The sequence below is a fragment of the Scyliorhinus torazame genome, chromosome 14, assembly GCF_047496885.1.
Source record: "Scyliorhinus torazame isolate Kashiwa2021f chromosome 14, sScyTor2.1, whole genome shotgun sequence".
In the NCBI taxonomy this organism is placed as follows: domain Eukaryota; kingdom Metazoa; phylum Chordata; class Chondrichthyes; order Carcharhiniformes; family Scyliorhinidae; genus Scyliorhinus; species Scyliorhinus torazame.
The window spans coordinates 13,996,263-14,003,198 of NC_092720.1; positions in this window are offsets into that span (position 1 = coordinate 13,996,263).

Consider the following 6,936-nt stretch of genomic DNA (forward strand, 5'->3'; position numbering starts at 1 on the left):
TACAGTGACAGACCCGTCCCCACCAGTCCTGTACCCCAGTGTTATACAGTGACAGACCCGTCCCCACCAGTACTGTACCTCAGTGTTACAAAATAACAGACCCGTCCTCACCAGTACAGTACCCCAGTGTTATACAGTGACAGACCCATCCCCACCAGTACTGTACCCCAGTGTTATACAGTGACAGACACGTCCCCACCAGTACTGTACCCCAGTGTTATACAGTGACAGACCCGTCCCCACCAGTACTGTACCCCAGTGTTACAAAATAACAGACCCGTCCTCACCAGTACAGTACCCCAGTTTTATACAGTGACAGACCCGTCCCCACCAGTACTGAACCCCAGTGTTTTCCAGTGACAGACCCGTCCCCACCAGCACTGTCCCCAAGTGTTGTACAGTGACAGACCCGTCCCCACCAGTACTGTACCCCAGTGACATACAGTGACAGACCCGTCCCCACTAGTATTGTAACCCAGTGTTATACAGTGACAGACCCGTCCCCACCAGTACTGCATCCCTGTGTTATACAGTGACAGACCCGTCCCCACCAGTACTGTACACCAGTGTTATACAGTGACAGACACATCCCCACCAGTACAGTACCCCAGTGTTATACAGTGACACCCACTCCCCACCAGTACTGTACCCCAGTGTTATACAGTGACAGACGCGTCCTCACCAGTACTGTACCCCAGTGTTATACAGTGACAGACCCGTTCCCACCAGTACTGTACCTCAGTGTTATACAGTGACAGACCCATCCCCACCTGTACTGTACCCCAGTGTTATACAGTGACAGAACCACTCCCCACCAGTACTGTACCCCAGTGTTATACAGTGACAGACCCGTTCCCACCAGTACTGTACCTCAGTGTTATACAGTGACAGACCCATCCCCACCTGTACTGTACCCCAGTGTGATACAGTGACAGACCCGTCCCCACCAGTACAGTACCCCAGTGTGATACAGTGACAGACCCGTCCCCACCAGTACAGTACCCCAGTGTGATACAGTGGCAGACCCGCCCCCACCAGTACTGTACCCCAGTGTTATACAGTGACAGACCCATCCCCACCAGTACTGTACCCCAGTGTTATACAGTGACAGACCCATCCCCACCAGTACTGTACCCCAGTGTTATACAGTGACAGACCCATCCCCACCAGTACTGTATCCCAGTGTTATACAGTGACAGACCTGTCTCCACCAGTACTGTACCTCAGTGTTATACAGTGGCAGACCCGTCCCCACCAGTACTGTACCCCAGTGTTATACAGTGACAGACCCGTCCACACCAGTACTGTACCCCAGTGTTACAAAATAACAGACCCGTCCTCACCAGTACAGTACCCCAGTGTTATACAGTGACAGACCCGTCCCCACCAGTACTGTACCCCAGTGTTATACAGTGACAGACCCATCCCCACCAGTACTGTACCCCAGTGTTATACAGTGACAGACCCGTCCCCACCAGTACTGTACCCCAGTGTTATACAGTGACAGACCCGTCCCCACCAGTACTGTACCCCAGTGTTATACAGTGACAGACCCGTCCCCACCAGTACTGTACCTCAGTGTTACAAAATAACAGACCCGTCCTCACCAGTGCAATACCCCAGTGTTATACAGTGACAGACCCATCCCCACCAGTACTGTACCCCAGTGTTATACAGTGACAGACCCGTCCCCACCAGTACAGTACCCCAGTGTTATACAGTGACAGACCCGTCCCCACCAGTACTGTACCCCAGTGTTACAAAATGACAGACCCGTCCTCACCAGTACAGTACCCCAGTGTTATACAGTGACAGACCCGTCCCCACCAGTACTGCACCCCAGTGTTATACAGTGACAGACCCATCCCCACCAGTACTGTACCCCAGTGTTATACAGTGACAGACCCGTCCCCACCAGAACTGTACCCCAGTGTTATACAGTGACAGACCCGTCCCCACCAGTACTGTACCTCAGTGTTATACAGTGGCAGACCCGTCCCCACCAGTACTGTACCCCAGTGTTATACAGTGACAGACCCGTCCCCACCAGTACTGTACCCCAGTGTTATACAGTGACAGACCTGTCCCCACCAGTACTGTACCCCAGTGTTATAGAGTGACAGACCCATCCCCACCAGTACTGTACCTCAGTGTTATACTGTGACAGACCCGTCCCCACCAGTACTGTACCCCAGTGTTATACAGTGACAGACCCGTCCCCACCAGTACAGTACCCCAGTGTTATACAGTGACAGACCTGTCCCCACCAGTGTTGTACCCCAGTGTTATACAGTGACAGACCCATCCCCACCAGTACTGTACCCCAGTGTTATAGAATGACAGACCCATCCCCACCAGTGTTGTACCCCAGTGTTATACAGTGACAGACCCGTCCCCACCAGTACTGTACCCCAGTGTTATAGAGTGATAGACCCGTCCCCACCAGTACTGTACCCCAGTGTTATACAGTGACAGACCCATCCCCACCAGTACTGTACCCCAGTGTTATACAGTGACAGACCCGTCCCCACCAGTACTGTACCCCAGTGTTATACAGTGACAGACCCGTCCCCACCAGTACTGTATCCCAGTGTTATACAGTGACAGACCTGTCTCCACCAGTACTGTATCTCAGTGTTATACAGTGGCAGACCCGTCCCCACCAGTACTGTACCCCAGTGTTATACAGTGACAGACCCGTCCACACCAGTACTGTACCCCAGTGTTACAAAATAACAGACCCGTCCTCACCAGTACAGTACCCCAGTGTTATACAGTGACAGACCCGTCCCCACCAGTACTGTACCCCAGTGTTATACAGTGACAGACCCATCCCCACCAGTACTGTACCCCAGTGTTATACAGTGACAGACCCGTCCCCACCAGTACTGAACCCCAGTGTTATACAGTGACAGACCCGTCCCCACCAGTACTGTACCCCAGTGTTATACAGTGACTGACCCGTCCCCACCAGTACTGTACCTCAGTGTTACAAAATAACAGACCCGTCCTCACCAGTACAGTACCCCAGTGTTATACAGTGACAGACCCATCCCCACCAGTACTGTACCCCGGTGTTATACAGTGACAGACCCGTCCCCACCAGTACAGTACCCCAGTGTTATACAGTGACAGACCCGTCCCCACCAGTACTGTACCCCAGTGTTACAAAATAACAGACCCGTCCTCACCAGTACAGTACCCCAGTGTTATACAGTGACAGACCCGTCCCCACCAGTACTGTACCCCAGTGTTATACAGTGACAGACCTGTCCCCACCAGTACTGTACCCCAGTGTTATAGAGTGACAGACCCATCCCCACCAGTACTGTACCTCAGTGTTATACAGTGACAGACCCGTCTCCACCAGTACTGTACCCCAGTGTTATACAGTGACAGACCCGTCCCCACCAGTACAGTACCCCAGTGTTATACAGTGACAGACCTGTCCCCACCAGTGTTGTACCCCAGTGTTATACAGTGACAGACCCATCCCCACCAGTACTGTACCCCAGTGTTATAGAGTGACAGACCCATCCCCACCAGTACTGTACCTCAGTGTTATACAGTGACAGACCCGTCCCCACCAGTACTGTACTCCAGTGTTATACAGTGACAGACCCGTCCCCACGAGTACAGTACCCCAGTGTTATACAGTGACAGACCTGTCCCCACCAGTGTTGTACCCCAGTGTTATACAGTGACAGACCCGTCCCCACCAGTACTGTACCCCAGTGTTATAGAGTGACAGACCTATCCCCACCAGTACTGTACCTCAGTGTTATACAATGACAGACCCGTCCCCACCAGTACTGTCCCCAGTGTTACAAAATGACAGACCCGTCCTCAGCAGTACAGTACCCCAGTGTTATACAGCGACAGACCTGTCCCCACCAGTACTGTACCCCAGTGTTATACAATGACAGACCCGTCCCCACCAGTACAGTACCCCAGTGTTATACAGTGACAGACCTGTCCCCACCAGTGCTGTACCCCACTGTTATACAATGAAAGACCCATCACCCCCAGTACTGTACCCCAGTGCTATACAGTGACAGACCCGTCCCCACCAGTACTGTACCCCAGTGTTATACAGTGACAGACCCGTCCCCACCAGTACTGCACCCCTGTGTTATACAGTGACAGACCCGTCCCCACCAGTACTGTACCCCAGTGTTATACAGTGACAGACCCGTCCCCACCAGTACTGTACCCCAGTGTTATACAGTGACGGACCCGTCCCCACCAGTACTGTACCCCAGTGTTATACAGTAACAGACCCGTCGTCACCAGTACTGTACCCCAGTGTTATACAGATCCATCCGCACCAGTACTGTACCCCAGTGTTATACAGTGACAGACCCGTCCCCACCAGTACTGTACCTGTGTTATACAGTGACAGACCCGTCCCCACCAGTACTGTACCCCAGTGTTATACAGTGGCAGACCCGTCCCCACCAGTACTGTACCCCAGTGTTATACAGTGACAGACCCATCCCCGCCAGTACTGTACCCCAGTGTTATACAGTGACAGACCCATCCCCACCTGTACTGTACCCCAGTGTTAAACAGTGACAGACCCGTCCCCACCAGCACTGTACCCCAGTGTTATACAGTGACAGACGCGTCCCCACCAGTATTGTACCCCAGTGTTATACAGTGACAGACCCATCCCCACCTGTACCCCAGTGTTATACAGTGACAGACACGTCCCCACCAGTACTATTCCCCAGTGTTATACAGTGGCAGACCCGTCCCCACCAGTACTGTACCCCAGTGTTTTACAGTGACAGACCCGTCCCCACGAGTACTGTACCCCAGTGTTGTACAGCGACAGACCCCTCCCCACCAGTACTGTACCCCAGTGTTATACAGTGACAGACCCGTCCCCACCAGTATTGTACCCTAGTGTTATACAGTGACTGACCTGTCATTACCAGTACTGTACCGCAGTCTTATACAGTGACAGGCTTGTCCCCACCAGTACTGTAACCCAGTGTTATACAGTGACTGACCTGTCCCCACTAGTAATGTACCCCAGTGTTATACAGTGACAGACCCATCCCCACCAGTACTGTACCCCAGTGTTATACAGTGACACACCCGTCCCCACCAGCACTGTATCCCAGTGTTATACAGTAACAGACCCGTCCCCACCAGTACTGTACCGCAGTGTTATACAGTGACAGACCCGTCCCCACCAGTACTGAACCCCAGTGTTTTCCAGTGACAGACCCATCCCCACCAGTACTGTACCCCAGTGACATACAGTGACAGACCCGTCCCCACCAGTATTGTAACCCAGTGTTATACAGTGACAGACCCGTCCCCACCAGTACTGCACCCCTGTGTTATACAGTGACAGACCTATCCCCACCAGTACTGTACCTCAGTGTTATACAATGACAGACCCGTCCCCACCAGTACTGTCCCCAGTGTTACAAAATGACAGACCCGTCCTCAGCAGTACAGTACCCCAGTGTTATACAGCGACAGACCCGTCCCCACCAGTACTGTACCCCAGTGTTATACAATGACAGACCCGTCCCCACCAGTACAGTACCCCAGTGTTATACAGTGACAGACCTGTCCCCACCAGTGCTGTACCCCACTGTTATACAATGAAAGACCCATCACCCCCAGTACTGTACCCCAGTGCTATACAGTGACAGACCCGTCCCCACCAGTACTGTACCCCAGTGTTATACAGTGACAGACCCGTCCCCACCAGTACTGCACCCCTGTGTTATACAGTGACAGACCCGTCCCCACCAGTACTGTACCCCAGTGTTATACAGTGACAGACCCGTCCCCACCAGTACTGTACCCCAGTGTTATACAGTGACGGACCCGTCCCCACCAGTACTGTACCCCAGTGTTATACAGTAACAGACCCGTCGCCACCAGTACTGTACCCCAGTGTTATACAGATCCATCCGCACCAGTACTGTACCCCAGTGTTATACAGTGACAGACCCGTCCCCACCAGTACTGTACCTGTGTTATACAGTGACAGACCCGTCCCCACCAGTACTGTACCCCAGTGTTATACAGTGGCAGACCCGTCCCCACCAGTACTGTACCCCAGTGTTATACAGTGACAGACCCATCCCCGCCAGTACTGTACCCCAGTGTTATACAGTGACAGACCCATCCCCACCTGTACTGTACCCCAGTGTTAAACAGTGACAGACCCGTCCCCACCAGCACTGTACCCCAGTGTTATACAGTGACAGACGCGTCCCCACCAGTATTGTACCCCAGTGTTATACAGTGACAGACCCATCCCCACCTGTACCCCAGTGTTATACAGTGACAGACACGTCCCCACCAGTACTATTCCCCAGTGTTATACAGTGGCAGACCCGTCCCCACCAGTACTGTACCCCAGTGTTTTACAGTGACAGACCCGTCCCCACGAGTACTGTACCCCAGTGTTGTACAGCGACAGACCCCTCCCCACCAGTACTGTACCCCAGTGTTATACAGTGACAGACCCGTCCCCACCAGTATTGTACCCTAGCGTTATACAGTGACTGACCTGTCATTACCAGTACTGTACCGCAGTGTTATACAGTGACAGGCTTGTCCCCACCAGTACTGTAACCCAGTGTTATACAGTGACTGACCTGTCCCCACTAGTACTGTACCCCAGTGTTATACAGTGACAGACCCATCCCCACCAGTACTGTACCCCAGTGTTATACAGTGACACACCCGTCCCCACCAGCACTGTATCCCAGTGTTATACAGTAACAGACCCGTCCCCACCAGTACTGTACCGCAGTGTTATACAGTGACAGACCCGTCCCCACCAGTACTGAACCCCAGTGTTTTCCAGTGACAGACCCATCCCCACCAGTACTGTACCCCAGTGACATACAGTGACAGACCCGTCCCCACCAGTATTGTAACCCAGTGTTATACAGTGACAGA